Source organism: Rattus norvegicus, chromosome X (assembly GCF_036323735.1).
Source record: "Rattus norvegicus strain BN/NHsdMcwi chromosome X, GRCr8, whole genome shotgun sequence".
In the NCBI taxonomy this organism is placed as follows: Eukaryota; Metazoa; Chordata; class Mammalia; order Rodentia; family Muridae; genus Rattus; species Rattus norvegicus.
The window spans coordinates 68,043,822-68,064,955 of NC_086039.1; the positions used below are offsets into that span (position 1 = coordinate 68,043,822).

A 21,134-nucleotide genomic window follows, 5' to 3' on the forward strand; every position below is an offset into this window, starting at 1 on the left:
CAGTCCATGTATAGTCTTTAGGTAGCGGCTTAGTCCCTGGAAGCTCTGGTTGCTTGGCATTGTTGTTCATAAGGGGTCTAGAGCCCCTTCAAGCTCTTCCAGTTCTTTCTCTGATTCCTTCAACGGGGGTCCTATTCTCAGTTCAGTGGTTTGCTGCTGGCATTCGCCTCTGTATTTGCTGTATTCTGGCTGTGTCTCTCGGGAGAGATCTACATCCGGCTCCTGTCGGTCTGCACTTCTTTGCTTCATCCATCTTGTCTAATTGGGTGAATGTATATGTATGGGCCACATGTGGGGCAGGCTCTGAATGGGTGTTCCTTCTGTGTCTGTTTTAATCTTTGCCTCCCTATTCCCTCCCAAGGGTATTCTTGTTCCCCTTTTAAAGAAGGAGTGAAGCATTCACATTTTGATCATCCGTCTTGAGTTTCATGTGTTCTAGGCATCTAGGGTAATTCAAGCCTTTGGGCTAATAGCCACTTATCAATGAGTGCATACCATGTGTGTTTTTCTGTGATTGGGTTACCTCACTCAGGATGATATTTTCCAGTTCCAACCATTTGTCTATGAATTTCATAAAGTCATTGTTTTTGATAGCTGAGTAATATTCCATTGTGTAGATGTACCACATTTTCTGTATCCATTCCTCTGTTGAAGGGCATCTGGGTTCTTTCCAGCTTCTGGCTATTATAAATAAGGCTGCGATGAACATAGTGGAGCACGTGTCTCTTTTATATGTTGGGGCATCTTGTGGGTATATGCCCAAGAGAGGTATAGCTGGATCCTCAGGTAGTTCAATGTTCAATTTTCTGAGGAACCTCCACACTGATTTCCAGAATGGTTTTACCAGTCTGCAATCCCACCAACAATGGAGGAGTGTTCCTCTTTCTCCACATCCTTGCCAGCATTTGTTGTCACCTGAGCTTTTGATCTTAGCCATTCTCACTGGTGTAAGGTGAAATCTCAGGGTTGTTTTGATTTGCATTTCCCTTATGACTAAAGATGTTGAACATTTCTTTAGGTGTTTCTCAGCCATTCGGCATTCCTCAGCTGTGAATTCTTTGTTTAGTTCTGAACCCCATTTTTAATGGGTTATTTGTCTCCCTGCGGTCTAACTTCTTGAGTTCTTTGTATATTTTGGATATAAGGCCTCTATCTGTTGTAGGATTGGTAAAGATCTTTTCCCAATCTGTTGGTTGCCATTATGTCCTAAACACAGTGTCCTTTGCCTTACAGAAGCTTTGCAGTTTTATGAGATCCCATTTGTCGATTCTTGATCTTAGAGCATAAGCCATTGGTGTTTTGTTCAGGAAAGTTTTTCCAGTGCCCATGTGTTCCAGATGCTTCCCTAGTTTTTCTTCTATTAGTTTGAGTGTGTCTGGTTTGATGTGGAGGTCCTTGATCCACTTGGACTTAAGCTTTGTACAGGGTGATAAGCATGGATCGATCTGCATTCTTCTACATGTTGACCTCCAGTTGAACCATCACCATTTGCTGAAAATGCTATCTTTTTTTCCATTGGATGGTTTTGGCTCCTTTGTCAAAAATCAAGTGCCCATAGGTGTGTGGGTTCATTTCTGGGTCTTCAATTCTGTTCCATTGGTCTATCTGTCTGTCTCTGTACCAATACCATGCAGTTTTTATCACTATTGCTCTGTAATACTGCTTGAGTTCAGGGATAGTGATTCCCCCTGAAGTCCTTTTATTGTTGAGAATAGTTTTAGCTATCCTGGGTTTTTTGTTATTCCAAATGAATTTGCAAATTGTTCTGTCTAACTCTTTGAAGAATTGGATTGGTATTTTGATGGGGATTGCATTGAATCTGTAGATCGCTTTTGGTAGAATGGCCATTTTTACTATATTAATCCTGCCAATCCATGAGCATGGGAGATCTTTCCATCTTCTGAGGTCTTCTTCAATTTCTTTCTTCAGTGTCTTGAAGTTCTTATTGTACAGATCTTTTACTTGCTTGGTTAAAGTCACACCGAGGTACTTTATATTGTTTGGGTCTATTATGAAAGGTGTCGTTTCCCTAATTTCTTTCTCGGCTTGTTTCTCTTTTGTGTAGAGGAAGGCTACTGATTTATTTGAGTTAATTTTATACCGAGCCACGTTGCTGAAGTTGTTTATCAGCTTTAGTAGTTCTCTGGTGGAACTTTTGGGATCACTTATATATACTATCATATCATCTGCAAACAGTGATATTTTGACTTCTTCCTTTCCCATCTGTATCCCCTTGATCTCCTTTTGTTGTCTGATTGCTCTGGTTCCTGCGCTTGCCTCTTGCCATCAGATTATCTCTAGTGTTACTTTGTTCTGCTATTTCTGACAGTGGCTAGACTGTCCTATAAGCCTGTGTGTCAGGAGTGCTGTAGACCTGTTTTCCTGTTTTCTTTCAACCAGTTATGGGGACAGAGTGTTCTGCTTTCGGGCGTGTAGTTTTTCCTCTCTACAGGTCTTCAGCTGTTCCTGTGGGCCTGTGTGTTGAGTTCACCAGGCAGGTCACTTGCAGCAGAAAAGTTGGTCTTACCTGTGGTCCCGAGGCTCAAGTTTGCTCGTGGGGTGCTGCCTACGAGCTCTCCTCGGGGGCAGCAACCAGGAAGATCTGGGCCGCCCTTTCCAGGAGCTTCCGTGCACCAGGGTTCCAGATGGCGTTTGGTGTTTTCCTCTGGCGTCCGAGATGTGTGTGCAGAGTGCAGTCTCTTCTGGTTTCCCAGGCGTGTCTGCCTCTCTGAAGGTTTAGCTCTCCCTCCCACGGGATTTGGGTGCCTGCATTGAACTTTTAATGTTTATATAGTCTTGAGACTATTTTGAACTAAAAAAATAAAGAGGATAAAGAAAATAACTTGCCAGATTCACACACATCTGTCATCTCAGCACTAAGGAGGCTGAGTCAGGAGGAATGCCAAGAAGTTGAGGCCAGCCTGAACTATAGAGTGGGTATCAGGCATGTCAGTGCTATATAACAAGAGTGAGTATCAAAATTCCAAAAAAAAATGGGGGCGGGGGCGGTGCTTACAAGATAACTGTATCCCTAAAGTAGAGAAATATCAAAGAAAGAAGGTAAGACATGCTGTAGAAGAAAAAGAGACTCTCCCCATACTGCTTAAAGGTTCAGTCTTGGGGGAAATGCAGACAATAGATAAATCAACAGGAGAGCAACATACAAATGTAATAGATACGCACATGCACACAAGTCTCCCAAAACAGGAAGCTTCAAAAGAATCCAAATGTTTGAGGCTTAAAGAGCATTCTGAGCTACAAAATGAAAGAGTGGCAGGAAATTTGAGGTGGGTAGATGACAGAGACAAGCTCTGAGAAGGCAAGGGAGAGCAGACACCCAGGAAGCAAAAGGTAATTTGCTCTCCAGTAAGTCCTCATAGTAAGTGGCTGCTTGTGGTCTTTTATTATGTTTTCCTGTGAGTTTGTCTTTCCTGTTCTGTATGTGAGCAGGCTGGTCATAACAATTGTATTTCTTCCTTTTCTTTTAATTCTTTGTTTATGTTAGTCCACAACGAAGTGAATTGCACTGCGCCTTCCTTTTCTCCTCCCCCTCTTTAAATATTTAAGCTTTTGTTCATGTTTATTGCATTTGAGCTCTCCTTCATATATTCCCTTTTCTCACTTCCTTTCCATGAGTCCCCTCCGTTTTCACAGTTTTATTTCCATTTTCCTGACACATACATATATACATGTATACACATATATACATATATACACATACACATGTATACATGACTATGTTAGACTATGTTATCTGTGTGATACTTGTGTTTCTGAGAACAGCTTAATGTACTTATTATGATTATTTCAAGTTGGATCTATTTACTATAAATAAGTCATTTCTCTTTAATGGCTGCAAAAAAAATCCTATGTCCATATTTTTCTAATCCATCCCTCTACTGGTAGTTACTTTGATTGGTTCCATAGCTATTGTGAACAGTGCAGCAGTAAACATTGATGCTCAGGCTTTGGGAAATAAATATTCAGGGATGGCTTTTCTGGATCAAATGAAATATCTCCCTTTAACTTTTTTTTCCTTTTTTTTCCCTTTAACTTTTAAAGAAACCATCATGTTTCTTTGAGCTGAACTACTAGAAGGTTCTGCTGGGTCCACTAACCTTTCTGAGTTCTGACTCCGAAAGGCATAACTTTTTTTTTTTTTCGTTTCTTATGTCTTTTACTTTCGGCCGGAGCTTACATATGGTTTGTAACTCCCTAAGATGTTGGGCTTCCTCTGGGTCCTGCTAAGACTGAACCCCCAGTGAACTAGACTATGTGGGGAGGGTGGCAATGGGGGGAGGTTTGGGAGGGGAACACCCACAAGGAAGGGGAGGGGGGAGGGTGATGTCTGTCCGGAAACCGGGAAAGGGAATAACACTTGAAATGTATATAAGAAATACTCAAGATAATAATAAAAAAAAAAAAAAAGATATTGGGCTTCCTTATGAGTGACTGACTTAAGAGTGCATGATCTCCTTACGCCTCCTTCTGGCCGCTGTGAGACTTGCAGCTTGCGGGAGCCTCCTTTTGAAAGGGTGAGCTTACAAAAGAAACCCTCACATGGACTTCTGTAGTGGCTGAACTCGGTCACTTTCTTGCTAGTAGTATATAAGGGTTCCGTCTGCATTTTCACCAGCACTTCTTCCTAAGTGTTTTCTTAATAATTGACTGCAGTAAAACAGAACTGAAATTTTACTGCAAACTTCAGTAAACTTCGACAATGTTCTAAGGTAGTTCTTGGGTAGTAAGGTTCTTGAGGTCCCTCAGGACTGAAGAGCAAGTCCAGATATAGACAATGGCGCTCAGGGGACTGTGGGCAACTTACCTCTGCAGGCCGTGTCCCAGACATACCAACTGGGATGGCGTGCAGATCCGACTGGGATAGCATTAGTGGAGTAGGGTTCCAAGCTGGTTAGTTTTGGGGCCCACAAAGGTTTCCACAGGGAAGCAGTACACTCTTGTGGTCCCACAAGGACTGAGGAGTGAGTTCAGAGCTTGACCATGGGGCTCCGGGAAACATGCACAACTCATCCCTGCAGGCTGTGTCTCGGGTGGGTCTGGCTGGGAGTAAATGACTTTGGTTTTTACTAGCGTTACTGTCATCTTTCCTTTCACGGAAGAGGAAACAGCATCTGACCCTTGGAGGAGACAGCTAGCTGCCTATGGAACCAAGACTTTGGCTTCTCATAACCTTCTGCCTCAAGCCAGGGCTGCAAATCACCTTTTTCATTGAAGGTTTTTCATACAATAGATTTCGATCATGATTTCTCCTTCCCCATCCTCCTTACCTGCCTCCCCTGCAACTTAATTCTCTTTCTCCTCTTTCTCCCACTCTCCCTCTTGAAAAAAGACAAAAACAAAAAAGAACAATAAATACACACATGCAAGCACACAAAAATGGAAGACAAAGTATACACAGGACCAATAAAACAAACAAACAAAAATGCCCAAACAAAGCAATATGAAACCATAAAAATCTACAAAAATACCGTTTATTTTGTGCTGGCCTGGACATAGCTCCTCTCTCAAGGTGTGGTGAACATATCCAGAGAGACTCCATGTTTCCTTTGCCAGCTGGCATCAGTTGCAGACAATTTCTTTGTTAGGGGTAGGAGCACATGTCCACTTCCCCACTTTGGTGCTAGGATGCCCTCTGGCTTGACCCTTTGGAGGCTTTCTGTGTGTTGTCAATTTCTGAGGTCCTGTGTGCATTAGCCCTGTGTTGTCTGGAAGACACTGTTTCCTAGGTGCAATCCACCACCCCTGCCTCTTACAATCTTCTCACTTCTTCTTCTTCATCATTTCTTATTCCCTGAAGGGAAGGGATTGACAAAGACCTCCCATTTGCTACTGAGTGCCTTGGAATAAATCATTGGGAGCAGTAATTTTTATCACATTTTAGAGTATTTTCATAATACTTTGAAGATGACATCTAAGTCTAAATAAAAAACATTTGTTTCTCATAGCTTGAAGGTAATTTTCCATAACGTTTTAGCATGCCTGTGTTTTGACTGCAGCCCATCACAAGATCTGATGCGGATGCTCGAACACAGGTGTCAGACGTGTAGCACTTTCGGATCTGGAGCTTAAGGTTAGGTATTCTCCACCTGTAGCATAAGTGCCAACTTACAATAGCTGTCAGTAGATGTCAACAGACTTCTATGTTGAAGTGAGACATGCTTTAATTTACTAAATAACTTTATCACCCAATCGAGTGGAGCCTTGCGGAGCCCTTCCAAAGCCGCAGAAGTTTCCAGATGATTTATGTCTACTCGTACAGCCCGTTTTACTCCTTTGATCATTTTTTTTAATCATTTAGCTTTTGCAATGTTTTCTTGAAGTTTTTGTTTCTTCTTTCACTCCTTCTCTCTGGCGTCAATCATCCTGGCTACCTTTCAGGATAGAGCAGCACTAGCTAGGAACGGTAGAGTGAGAGACAAAATATCTGAAGTAAGGATGCCATAGGGTCCTTTGCTTCCCTCTCTACAACATACTCAGCCCAAGCTCTATGTCAAGCATCTTATACTGTAGTAATGACTTTTCATTTCTCTCCAGGGATCATCAGTGAGCCAATCACAATTCAGATGACCTTTGGTTGTCTTTAATTCTACCACACACTTTTTTTTTTTTGGTTCTTTTTTTTTTTTTTTCGGAGCTGGGGACCGAACCCAGGGCCTTGCGCTTCCTAGGTAAGCGCTCTACCACTGAGCTAAATCCTCAGCCCCTCTACCACACACTTTGAAGAGGCTTAAATTCTCCAGTGCAGAAGCAGAAAAGCTATATGTATATTTCCTTTAAAAAAATCTCTATTGTAATACACGTCCACTGTAAATACCTTTTGTGAGGCAGAGTAGGTATCTTGCCAAGGGGAGCATTTAACGCTCAATTACTTAGTTTTTTGAGTATTGTGATTACAGAAATGAATCGTTGTGTTCAACTGTTATTATGAATATTAAACATTAAAATGTAATTCATTTAGATATCACAGAACTCTGCAAGTTAGGTATTATTGTTATGCCCATTTACACAAATGATAAAACCAAGACATTTGTAAGTACAGTGACTTGGTGAAAATTGCATAATTTACTAATGATTTGAGTTTTTTTAATCCAGATGGTCTGATTGGAGAACTTTATGCCTAATCACTTCTTTAGGCTGTTTCTCTTTTTGTTAATGTAAATATAAACATTAAAGTGGTGCTAGAAATATATCTCAGTCAAAAAGTGTATGCCCACCATGAATAAGGCCTTGGGTTTGATCCTCACAGCACACAAAAATAACAGTTCTTGGGCTGGAGAGATGGCTCAGTGGTTAAGAGCACTGACTGCTCTTCCAGAGGTCCTGAGTTCAATTCCCAGCAACCACATGGTGGCTCACAACTATCTTTAATTCCACTTCTGAGAATGTGACTCCCTTTCCTGCCCTCTATGGGCACTGCATGCATGTGGATCCAGACATATATGCAGGCAAAGCATTCATATACTTAGAACATGATGGTTTTAAAACCCAAAATTTTAAAAAGGGAAAGATGATAAGACAAAGGCAATGAATCTGAATGTCTGTACAACAGTGACACGAGTTCACAACCTTTTATATCCTTTATGGAGATTTATACTGGTCAGTCTTCCATACTGCAACAAAATACTTAAGGCAATCAACTTAATAGGAAGGAATGTTTACCTGACGAATTGGCTTTGGTGGTGTTGAAGCTAGAATCCAGGGCCTTGTATAGACTGATCAAGTAACCTACCAATGAGTTACATCCCAGGCCCTTCTTTTCTAACTTTTTAATGTTTTCTTTTTCAAGACAGGGTCTCACTATGTTGCCCTGGCTAGCCTAGAATTCTCTGTGTAGACAAGACTGGCTTGAACTCAGAGAGATCCACCTGCTTCTGCCTTCTGAGTGCTGGCATCATATGTGCCACCACCACACCTGGTCCTTTTATTTTATTATCATTTTTTATTTTTATTTTGAGGCATGTTCTAAGTTGCTCAGGCAGGTTTTGCACTAGCATCATTCTGCTTCAGCCTTTGTAGCAAGTGCGATTACAGGTTGTTGCATTGTTTGGGGGCCTGCAGCGAAGCAGTATGTCACAGTGGAGGTACATGGCTGAGGAAAGTACTCACCTCATGGCAGCAGAAAATGAAAGATGAGTTACAGTTCAGATGGAAAGGTATCCTGGCAATCAGGAGCCAAGGAATACCACAGAATCACACAGTGTGCGCGCGCGCACACACACACACACACACACACACACACACACACACACAATCCTCATGCAAGAGATTTATTGGGAGGAAAAATCCCAAGAGGATGGCTGCCGGGGTGGTGGACAGGGGAAGCAGCAGAAAACTTGGCAGAACACCAGGTTTTATATAGGAGTTTGTTGTGGGTGGAGCTTTCCAGGGTGGTCTGGGATTGAAGTAATTCTGTGGCCTAATCTTGGGGCAAGTGTAGGAACTGGTGGTTATTTTTCCTGTAGAGTAGGGCCTGGCCACTCCCCCCACCTCGGTCAGGGAAATGCCATTACAGCTATTGAGAAAGGCCATTGGAGCCATTAGGGAAATCTGGGGGCAGGGCCTGGCCATGTGTGTGCTGAGAAGGTTTACAGGGTTTATAAAGTATACGAGTTTACAAAGGGAGTATGTGCCCACAGCAGGAAAGGCTGCTGCTGACCTGAATAGTCAACAAGAGAGAAACAAAGGGGTAGGCCCCAAGCCTCACTTCAAATCATATCTCCAATGACATTGCTTTTTAAAAATTTATTCTTAGACAATTTCATGTATATATAGTGTATTTTGATCAAATTCATCCCCATTTCCTCCTCTTTTCCTCCCTTACACCCTCTCTGGTACTCTTATTTGGTTTGTATGTGCATGGCTGTAGGGCTATGGATTGCATTGTGGTCAACTTACCAGTAAAGAAAAATATACTACTACTACTACTACTCCAACAGCCATTAACTGATTGAAGAGAAATGATTCCTCCAACATCCATTAACTGAAGAAAAATTGAAAAATTACCCAAAAAAAAACCACTCCCCTCCCCCAATAGCCATTAACTGCCACTTCATCTAGAGCTGGTACCTCAAGAGCTCCTCAAAAATGGATGGAATGTTGAAGGATCCAATTTTGTTCCGGTCTTGCGTAGATAACCACAGGTGTGGTGAGTTTATGAGTGCAATGGCCATGCCCTGCCCAGAAGATAATGTTCTCACTCTATCTCCAATCTTGGCCCTCACACTTTTCCCACACCTCTTTCAAATGTTCCCTGAGCCTTGGAGGGCTGATATGTGTGCCACACTTAGGACCAAGTATTCAGCAGTCACTTATTCTCAACATTTCAATCAGTTATGAGTTTCTGTATTAACAATGGCCCACTACCAGAAGAAATTTCTCTGGCCCAAGTTGAGAGTAGTAGTAATCTACAGGTATAAATGTAAAGTACTCAGATGATGGTGTGACAACATATAACCAACTATCAAGATAAAATAGTACGCTCTACCCCTAAAGCCTATGTCTTTGCCAGTCATGGCCTTTTGACAAGATTAGGAGGAACAGACATGAATTCTGTCCTGTGAAGCAGGTCTCAAATCTAATCTGAAAGTGGCTAATTATCTGCAGAATATCCAGGCCACTATTTCACGGGTGAACAGACACATCTTGACTGACAGTTGGTATTGCAACATTCGGGGTCCACCACTGGATAAGAGCATTGATATCTTTTGTCTCCTGGCAGCCTGCAGGGTGTCTTCCAGCAATGTTAAACCTAGCCAGTAGTGAGGACGTTTTCTGCTTACTTCCAGTTTGAGTTCTCTTTGTTATACAACCAAAGTATATAGTGTCTTCAGCAATACGGTCTTGTCATCTAGCTGTGGTGGGCAACCGAGAGCACTGGCAAGAACTTGTACTGATTTGAGGATCTCTGGGACCCTTATGACTAACAACTTATATAGAAATATCCCAGGAGAAAATTTCCTGAACAAAACACCAATCACTTATGCTCTAAGATCAAGAATCGACAAATGGGATCTCATAAAACTGCAAATCTTCTGTAAGACAAAGGACACTGTTGTTAGGACAAAACAGTAACCAATGGATTGGGAAAAGATCTTTACCAATCCTACAACTGATAGAAGGCTTATATACAAAATATACAAAGAACTCAAAAAGTTAGACCGCAGGGAGACAAATAACCCTATTAAAAAATGGGGTTCACCCCAGTGAACTAGATTGGTGGGGGGAGGGCTGCAAGGGGGGGAGGATGGGGAGGGGAACACCCATAAAGAAGGGGAGGGGGAGGGGGATGTTTGCCCGGAAACCGGGAAAGGGAATAACACTCGAAATGTATATAAGAAATACTCAAGTTAATAAAAAAAATGGGGTACAGAGCTAAACAAAGAATTCACAGCTGAGGAATGTCGAATGGCTAAGAAGCACCTAAAGAAATGTCCAACACCTTTAGTCCATAAGGGAAATGCAAATAAAAACAACCCTGAGATTTCACCTCACACCAGTGAGAATGGCTAAGATCAAAAACTCAGGTGACAGCAAATGCTGGCAAGGATGTGGAGAAAGAGGAACACTCCTCCATTGTTGGAGGGATTGCAGACTGGTAAAACCATTCTGGAAGTCATTCTGGAGGTTCCTCAGAAAATTGGACATTGAACTGCCTGAGGACCCAGCTATACCTCTCTTGGGCATATACCCACAAGATGCCCCAACATATAACAAAGACACATGCTCCACTATGTTCATAGCAGCCTTATTTATAATAGCCAGAAGCTGGAAAGAACCCAGATGCCCTTCAACAGAGGAATGGATACAGAAAATGTGGTACGTCTACACAATGGAATACTACTCAGCTATCAAAAACAATGACTTTATGAAATTCATAGGCAAATGGAGGGAAATGGAAAATATCATCCTGAGTGAGGTAACCCAATCACAGAAAAACACACATGGTATGCACTCATTCATAAGTGGCTATTAGCCCAAATGCTTGAATTACCCTAGATGCACAGAACACATGAAACTCAAGACGGATGATCAAAATGTGAATGCTTCACTCCTTCTTTAAAAGGGGAACAAGAATACCCTTGGCAGGGAGTAGGGAGGCAAAGATTAAAACAGAGGCAGAAGGAACACCCACCCATTCAGAGCCTGACCCATATGTGGCCCATACATATACAGCCACCCAATTAGACAAGATGGATGAAGCAAAGAAGTGCAGGCCGACAGGAACCAGATGTAGATCTCTCCTGAGAGACACAGCCAGAATACAGCAAATACATAGGCGAATGCCAGCAGCAAACCACTGAACTGAGAATAGGACCCCCATTGAAGGAATCAGAGTAAGAACTGGAAGAGCTCGAAGGGGCTCGAGACCCCTTATGAACAACAATGTCAAGCAACCAGAGCTTCCAGGAACTAAGCCACTACCTAAAGACTATACATGGACTGACCCTGGACTCTGACCTCATAGGTAGCAATGAATATCCTAGTAAGAGCACCAGTGGAAGGGGAAGCCCTGGGTCCTGCTAAGACTGAACCCCCAGTGAACGTGATTGTTGGGGGGAGGGCGGCAATGGGGGAGGGTGGGGAGGGGAACACCCATAAAGAAGGGGAGGGGGAGGGGCTCGGGGGATATTGGCCTGGAAACCGGGAAGGGGAATAACAATCGAAATGTAAATAAGAAATACCCAAGTTAATAAAGATGAAAAAAATAAAGTTAAATATTCTTAAAAATAAAAAAAAGAAATGACCCATACTTGTTCCTGGGCTGATGATGATGATGATGACGACGACGACGACGACGACGACGACGACGACGATGATGATTATCATCAGTGGCTTTCTGGAAGCACCCTTATCTACCCAAGCAGGATAACTCCATTTAGGCTGCTTTTAAAATTAAGTTTACAGATTAATGGATTTTCATAAGACTTTTCATACATTATGTTGGCTTTTTTCCAACCTCTACACACCCACCGTCACAAATAACAATAAAGAAAACATGACAGTTTTTGGTTTGTTTGTTTTTTGAATCGGGGTTTCTTGGTGTGGCCCTGGCTGTCCTGGAACTCACTCTGTAGACCAGGCCTCAAATTCACAAAGGTTCTCCTGCCTCTGTCTCCGGAGTGCTGGGAATAAAGGCGTGCACCATAATTGCCAGGCTCCACATGCCAGTTCATGTTATGTTCTTGCATGTCTTTTCCATCCTTTTACCTTTGGATGGTGTCTTAGTCAGGGTTTCTATTCCTGCACAAACATCATGACCAAGAAGCAGTTGGGGAGGAACGGGTTTATTCAGTTTACACTGTCCACATTGCTGTTCATCACCAAAGGAAGTCAGGACTGGAACTCAAGCAGGTCAGGAAGCAGGAGCTGCTGCAGAGGCCATGGAGAGATGTTACTGGCTTGCTTCCCCTGGTTTGTTCAGCTTGCTGTCTTATAGAACCCAGAACTACCAGCCCAGGGACGGCACCACCCACAATGGGCTGGGCCCTCTCCCCTTGATCACTAATTGAGAAAATGCCTTACAGCTGGGTCTCATGCAGGCATTTCCTCAAGGGAAGCTCCTTTCTCTGTGATAACTCCAGCTTGTGTCAAGTTGACACACAAAACCAGCCAGTGCAGATGGACTTCGAAGTTTATGTGGAATGCCAATGTGAAATGAAGCACTTACCTTCACCTCCTATGTGTATCGAGCCCTGCTGGTTGAACAGAGGACAGTGTGTGTAGTCTGAAAGAATACCAAGGTAACTGAAATCCGGACTGCATCTGCAAGGGCTTTATCACTGGACCTCCTCCTAGCCCAAAGCCAAGGCAATCTTGAGTCAGAAATTGTTAGGAAGTCCAGGGATGGCATGGATCATGGAGGGGTTAGGAAGACAACTGACTGTGGAGATTGGTATGGAAATAAGAGTTATAAAGCCGGTGGGAGGGAGAGCTAAACCTTCAGAGAGGCAGACACGCCTGGGAAAGCAGAAGAGACTACACTCTGCCCACATCTCTGACTCCAGAGGAAAACACCAAACGCCATCTGGAACCCTGGTGCACGGAAGCTCCCAGAAAGTGCGGCACAGATCTTCCTGCTTGCTACCCCCGCAGAGAGCTCGTAGGCAGCACCCCACGAGCAAACTTGAGCCTTGGGACCACAGGTAAGACAAACCTTCCAGCTCCAAGCGACCTGCCTGGTGAGCTCAAGACACAGGCCCACAAGAACAGCTGAACACCTATAGATAGGAAAAACTACACGCCCGAAAGCAGAACACTCTGTTCCCATAACTGGCTGAAAGAAAACAGGAAAACAGGTCTACAGCACCCCTGACACACAGGCTTATAGGACAGTGTAGCCACTATCAGAAATAAAAGAACAAAGTAACACTAGAGATAATCTGATGGCGAGAGGCAAACGCAGGAATCCAAGCAACAGAAACTAAGACTACATGGCATCATCGGAGCCCAATCCTCCCACCAAAGCAAACACGGAATATCTAAACACACCAGAAAAGCAAGATCAGTTTCAAAATCATATTTGATCATGATGCTGGAGGACTTCAAGAAAGACATGAAGAACTCCCTTAGAGAAACACAGGAAAACATAAATAAACAAGTAGAAGCCTACAGAGAGGAATCACAAAAATCCCTGAAAGAATTCCAGGAAAACATAAATAAACACGTAGAAGCCCATAGAGAGGAGTCACAAAAATCCCTGAAAGAATTCCAGGAAAACACAATCAAACAATTGAAGGAATTAAAAATGGAAATAGAAGCAATCAAGAAAGAACACATGGAAACAACCCTGGATATAGAAAACCAAAAGAAGAGACAAGGAGCTGTAGATACGAGCTACACCAACAGAATACAAGAGATGGAAGAGAGAATCTCAGGAGCAGAAGATTCCATAGAAATCATCGACTCAACTGTCAAAGATAATGTAAAGCAGAAAAAGCTACTGGTCCAAAACATACAGGAAATCCAGGACTGAATGAGAAGATCAAACCTAAGGATAATAGGTATAGAAGAGAGTGAAGACTCCCAGCTCAAAGGACCAGTAAATATCTTCAACAAAATCATAGAAGAAAACTTCCCTAACCTAAAGAAAGAGATACCCATAAGCATACAAGAAGCCTACAGAACTCCAAATAGATTGGACCAGAAAAGAAACTCCTCCCATCACATAATAGTCAAAACACCAAACGCACAAAATAAAGAAAGAATATTAAAAGCAGTAAGGGAAAAAGGTTGAAAGACCCCCTCCCAGAAAGGGAATTGTACAAGCCCAAGGCCCTCAACTATAGAAGTAAAAAGTAAGTTTTTAGATACACAGACTCAGAACTAAAATAAGCCTGGAAAAGTTCAGATGTGTCCAAGCTTTGTGGGACAAGCTGACCCATCATTTAGACGAAACAGACCATAAAAGAAAACAAAATACAGAAACCAGACTAAATTATGGACATTGCTCCATGGGCCACCTGGCAGGAAAAAGAAACAGTCTCTGACTCCCCAGAAGCCCTGACCACCATGTACTTTTTGCTATCTCACTGTTATGATTATAGCCAAAATAGGTAACATACACGTATGCCTCATTTACTCCACGAATCACATCCCTGTAACCATGCATCTGCTTCTGTAAGCCTGCTTCTGCTCCCCAATGCCCTATAAAAACCCGTCCCTGGTTCTGCTAGGCGCGCCAGTCTTCCAAATTGACTGGGACGCCCACAGGTACCTGTGTATCCTGATCAATAAAAATCCTCTTGCAGATTGCAGCCTGTGGACTCGGACTGGTCATTGGGCTCGAGGATCTCCCTCCTGAGGGAAGATTCTCTCTGAGAGTCTTACATTATGGGGGCTCGTCCGGGATCGGAGATCCTCTGCCTAGAGACCGCTGACCACCCACCGGGAGGTAAGCTGGCCAGTGTTTGTCTTGTCTTGTCTTATCTTGCTTTGTGACTTGTTCTGTAAATGCTTAGTTACTTGGCTTGGGTCTAGACCGTTTGTATTTGGGCGGGCCAGAGAAGGAGCTGAGGAGCTCGGACTTCTCCCCCAAAGCCCTGGAAGACGTTCCAAGTGTGTTTGGAGTCCAGTTTTTCGGGGCTCAGCCTGTATCGGAAGGATACGTGGTTTTGGGTTGGAGGAGAGAGGAGAGAGCTGGATCCACTGAAGGATCCGGACCCTCGTCGCCTCTGTCTGAATTTTTGGTTTCAGTTTGACACCGAAGCCGCGCAGTGTGTCTGTCTGTCTGACTGTTGGAATTGTTTGTCTTCTTTGTGTCTTAATTTTCTTTGAACATCTGTGGAAATTGGTTATAGGATTCTTTGTCTTGGTCTTATTTGTCTGGGTTGTTTTCTGTGGTATTGTCCAATGTCTTTTTGACTTTTGTTTCGTTTTTGGACTTTGGATAGACGACTGTGTTTAAAATCTTGGACTGACGACTGTGTTTAAAATCATGAAACTGTTTGCTTTGTTTGTCAAGGAGTTTTACTTGGTCCTCTTGGTGCTTAACTTGGAAATAATTTGCTTGAGAAAAATTGTTTTCTGCCAGGGAGTTTTATCTTTCTCTCTTGAGCCTCCTCCCCAAGGAGAGATGCCCCTCCCTTTGCTCCCCTTGTCCAGTCTAGCTGCTATTAACAGTTGTGTATGAAGGACTCCAGGTTAGCGAGTGACCCTGTCTGAAGCAAGCATTAACAAGAGCCTGAAAGCTTTACCTTAGATCCTGAAGAAAAATTCTCCCTGTTGCTTAAACATTCACAGCTTCTAAGGAAGGGACAGCACAGAGTAGAGAAATGTAGGGGCTGAGGGTGGTGAGCATACAGGCCTGCTAGCAAGCTGCAGGCTGTGCGTGGGCAGTGGCGCAGCTCTGGCCAAGTCAGCGTAAGAGGAGTTTCAAGGTGATGAGGCCGGCTGGGGTTGACGCTTTGACAACAAAAAGATAGCGTAGAGTTAGTGGTTGTTTTATGAGACTTTTGGCCCTGAAAAAAAAAATAATTCCAGTTGCTGCTTTCAGTGGCCAGACGTTCAACACTTGCTCACAGAAGGAGAGCGTTCATTAAGAGAAGTTCTTTAAGGGAGCCTGCCTTATCTGCTGGCCCTATTCCAAGAGAGGAGTTGGTCTCCAACATTAAGTAACCTTCCCTGTTAGTCATCATTGACATGGAGAGTGCCTTTGATCCTATCCCCACAGCAGCCAGTTCCTGCCCCTGTGGTCAAAATGCCCCAGGTTGGGGGACAGAGAAGCCCCTGAGATAGTTTCGGAGGGAATCTGCAACAAACTGTTAAGAACTTTGTTTTGCCAGTCAAAATTTAGAATTCAGGCTTTGGCTGTGGCCAAGGTCAGGATTAATGTTTTCTTTTCCATGGGCCTTTAGCCCACTGAGACAGTTTGGTAAAGGGCTGCTACTGAGGTCCTGAAAGTCCCAGGTGAACTGGCTACAATTCTTTTGTCAGCCACTTGGCATCTAGCACCCATGTCCTAACCATCTCTCCATCCTTTTGTTATTAGTTCTTAAGTCCAGAGAGATAGTCGGTAACAGATCAGCTCCCTCTCTGCTTGCCGTTCTGTTTCACAGACACAAAGCTTGTGCTTATTTTTACAATGGCCTTTTTGTCCCAAAAAGTCCTCCTGGTTTAGCTGTGTGACTAAATGCTATTTGTCCTCTTCAGTGGACCTCTATTCTCTAGATTCTCTTGTTTTCCCACCATCCCATCTGAGATGCTTGTTAGTAACTGTTACAGGTCTTCTTCACCACTGAGGAAAGACGGAATCCTACTAGAGGCCAGAAAGAATGTTCCAGACATGGATGGAAGACCCTCACTCCTGACTGTTGACTTGAATACCCCTGAAGGTAGGGAGTGCTCAGGGTCTGCCACCAGGCTCCAAGGGTGGGTCTCCGAGGGGCTGGAAAATGCCCCACCAATCTGGCTAAGATAAGGAAAAGATATAGAGAAAGTTACAGAAATTTAAAGGGTTAAGCTAAGTTGCTGAGAGTTAGTGTAAGTTGCAGAGAAAGTAAAGTTGAAGTGTAGTTACATAAGTGGACAGCATCTAATAGCTGTAGAGGAAGATGCAGAAGATATGAGAGCGACTGAGGAAGAGAAAGAGGAAAGAAGTTAGCAGGAAGCTAAGAAAGAAAAGAGACAAAAAGTAGTTGGAGAGTTAAAGAGGGATAGAAGACAGGAGAGGAATATATACTGGCCACAGTAGTTAGGGAACCTAGGAAGACAGTACCTGGCAACAGAAGAGAATTCCTAGCTAAAGATCAGTGTGCCTATCGCAAGGAAAAAGGACACTGGGTGAGGGACTGCCCCAGGAAGAACAAGAGGGGCCTCTCCAGCAGCCTGGAAGGCAAGCCTTTTGGTCCTAGAGTACTGGCTATGCGCTAAGATAGAAGGGAAGCCCGCCCAGTTGTTTTGTGAATACGGGGGCCCAACACTCTGTGCTCCTACGCCCAAATGGGCTAGTGTCCAGCAAAAGACCTTGAGTACAGGGGACTACCGGCAACAAATGATACTCATGGACTACCCGAAGAACGGTGGACCTTGGTGTGGGCCGGGTATCCCACTTGTTCCTTGTGATTCCAGACTGCCCCTACGAGTCTAAACCCTGCAACCCTGCTCCCGGACCCTGACCTAGACACCCCCCTTCATGACTGTCAGCAGGAGCTCACTAAAGCACAGGAGTGGCATAAAGATCTGACTGACCAGCCACCAAAGGGGGTAGATGCCATCTGGCTCATAGATGGGAGCAGCTTCTTAGAGAAGGAAAAAAGATGGACTGGGGCAGCAGTGGTTGATGGAAACAGAGTCATATGGGTTCAGGCCCTACCAGAAGGCACCACTACTCAGAGAGTAGAGCTTGCTCCCCTCACCAAAGCCCTTGAGCTGAGAAGGAGACTTAACATCTATGTAGACAGCACGTATGCCTTTGCTACAGCCCATCAGCAGAGGGGCCTGCTGACATCTGAGGGCAAGAAAAAAAAAGAAGGGCCCTCCATGACCCAGCCAGGCCGAGGAAGAGACTCTGGTACACCTCAACGAGAAAGAAGATCCTGCTACAATTTTTACAGACAGAGGCCATGGTAAAACAAATGCATCAATAGACTCACTTAGGGGTAAGCAAACTCATCCAGACATTTTCAAAAACTAAATATTATGTCACAGGTCTCAAGTATCTCGTGGAACAGATAGTGCACTGATATATACCATGCCAAAAGGTAACTGTTTTCAGGAAAGTTGACTGTGGTAGGAGGCTCTGTGGGGAACGGCCTGGATACTACTGAGAAGTGGACGGGAGATAAAACCAGGAAAATATGGTTATAAATGTCTCCTAGTGTTTATAGATATCTTTTCAGGAATAGATAGAAGCTTTCCCCACCAAGCAAGAGACGGCCTCAAGAAGATACTGGAAGAAATCTTCTCCCTGTTTGGAGTGCCCAAGGTAATTGGGTCAGACAACAGCCCTACTTTCGTTGCCAAGGTAAGCCAGGGTGTGGCCAGGTATTTAGAGGTTGATTGAAAATTACGTTGTATTTACAGACCTCAAAGTTCAGGACAGGTAGAGTAAATAAATAAAATTTTAAAAGAGACCCTGACCAAATTGACCATGGAGACTGGCACAGACTGGGTGACACTCCTTCCCTCTTGCTCTCTTCAGAGCAAGAAATATCCCTTCCAGATTCAGCCTTATCCCCTTTGAGATCTTATATGGGGCCTCAGCTCCCCTGACTGTATTAGATGATGTTACTGAACCAACATGTCATAGTAATAATGATTTGTATGCCAGGCTAAAAGACCTACAGGTGATACAGAAAGAAATCTGCTCGAGGGCCCAGGAGCGGCAGGACCCCTGCCACAGACACCGCCGGACCCTGAAGGAAACAGACCGGATAAACAGTTCTCTGCACCCAAATCCCGTGGGAGGGAGAGCTAAACCTTCAGAGAGGCAGACAGGCCTGGGAAACCAGAAGAGACTGCTCCCTGCACACACATCTCGGACGCCAGAGGAAAAAGCCAAAGACCATCTGGAACCCTGGTGCACTGAAGCTCCCGGAAGGGGCGGCACAGGTCTTCCTGGTTGCTGCCGCTGCAGAGAGCCCCTGGACAGCACCCCAGAGCAAACCTGAGCCTCGGGACCACAGGTAAGACCAAATTTTCTGCTGCAAGAAAGCTGCCTGGTGAACTCAAGACACAGGCCCACAGGAACAGCTGAAGACCTGTAGAGAGGAAAAACTACACGCCCGAAAGCAGAACACTCTGTCCCCATAACTGACTGAAAGAGAGGAAAACAGGTCTACAGCACTCCTGACACACAGGCTTATAGGACAGTCTAGCCACTGTCAGAAATAGCAGAACAAAGTAACACTAGAGATAATCTGATGGCGAGAGGCAAGCGCAGGAACCCAAGCAACAGAAACCAAGACTACATGCCATCATCGGAGCCCAATTCTCCCACCAAAACAAACATGGAATATCCAAACACACCAGAAAAGCAAGATCTAGTTTCAAAATCATATTTGATCATGATGCTGGAGGACTTCAGGAAAGACCTGAACACACTTAGGGAAGCACAGGAAAACATTAATAAACAAGTAAAAGCCTACAGAGAGGAATCGCAAAAATCCCTGAAAGAATTCCAGGAAAACACAATCAAACAGTTGAAGGAATTAAAAATGGAAATAGAAGCAATCAAGAAAGAACACATGGAAACAACCCTGGATATAGAAAACCAAAAGAAGAGACAAGGAGCTGTAGATACAAGCTTCACCAACAGAATACAAGAGATGGAAGAGAGAATCTCAGGAGCAGAAGATTCCATAGAAATCATTGACTCAACTGTCAAAGATAATGTAAAGCGGAAAAAGCTACTGGTCCAAAACATACAGGAAATACAGGACTCAATGAGAAGATCAAACCTAAGGATAATAGGTATAGAAGAGAGTGAAGACTCCCAGCTCAAAGGACCAGTAAATATCTTCAACAAAATCATAGAAGAAAACTTCCCTAACCTAAAAAAAGAGATACCCATAGACATACAGGAAGCCTACAGAACTCCAAATAGATTGGACCAGAAAAGAAACACCTCCCGTCACATAATTGTCAAAACACCAAACGCACAAAATAAAGAAAGAATATTAAAAGCAGTAAGGGAAAAAGGTCAAGTAACATATAAAGGGAGACCTATCAGAATCACACCAGACTTCTCGCCAGAAACTATGAAGGCCAGAAGATCCTGGACTGATGTTATACAGACCCTAAGAGAACACAAATGCCAGCCCAGATTACTGTATCCAGCAAAACTCTCAATTAACATTGATGGAGAAACCAAGATATTCCATGACAAAACCAAATTTACACAATATCTTTCTACAAATCCAGCACTACAAAGGATAATAAATGGTAAAGCCCAACATAAGGAGGCAAGCTATACCCTAGAAGAAGCAAGAAACTAATCGTCTTGGCAACAAAACAAAGAGAATGAAAGCACACAAACATAACCTCACATCAAATATGAATATAACGGGAAGCAATAATCACTATTCCTTAATATCTCTCAATATCAATGGCCTCAACTCCCCAATAAAAAGACATAGATTAACAAACTGGATACGCAACGAGGACCCTGCATTCTGCTGCCTACAGGAAACACACCTCAGAGACAAAGACAGACACTACCTCAGAGTGAAAGGCTGGAAAACAACTTTCCAAGCAAATGGTCAGAAGAAGCAAGCTGGAGTAGCCATTCTAATATCAAATAAAATCAATTTCCAACTAAAAGTCATCAAAAAAGATAAGGAAGGACACTTCATATTCATCAAAGGAAAAATCAACCAAGATGAACTCTCAATCCTAAATATCTATGCCCCAAATACAAGGGCACCTACATATGTAAAAGAAACCTTACTAAAGCTCAAAACACACATTGCACCTCACACAATAATAGTGGGAGATTTCAACACCCCACTCTCATCAATGGACAGATCATGGAAACAGAAATTAAACAGTGATGTAGACAGACTAAGAGAAGTCATGAGCCAAATGGACTTAACGGATATTTATAGAACATTCTATCCTAAAGCAAAAGGATATACCTTCTTCTCAGCTCCTCATGGTACTTTCTCCAAAATTGACCA

The 21,134-nt window shown here is 43.5% G+C and overlaps 1 long non-coding RNA gene across 1 annotated transcript; it reads left to right on the forward strand.

Moving 5' to 3' along the window:
- The first annotated feature begins 14,257 nt into the window (after window positions 1–14,257).
- LOC134484063 (uncharacterized) lies at window positions 14,258–20,082 on the forward strand. The gene is made up of 3 exons (XR_010061396.1): window positions 14,258–14,911; window positions 16,741–16,850; window positions 17,939–20,082. It is a non-coding gene; the product is annotated as an uncharacterized LOC134484063 (long non-coding RNA).
- Window positions 20,083–21,134: the final 1,052 nt, after the last annotated feature.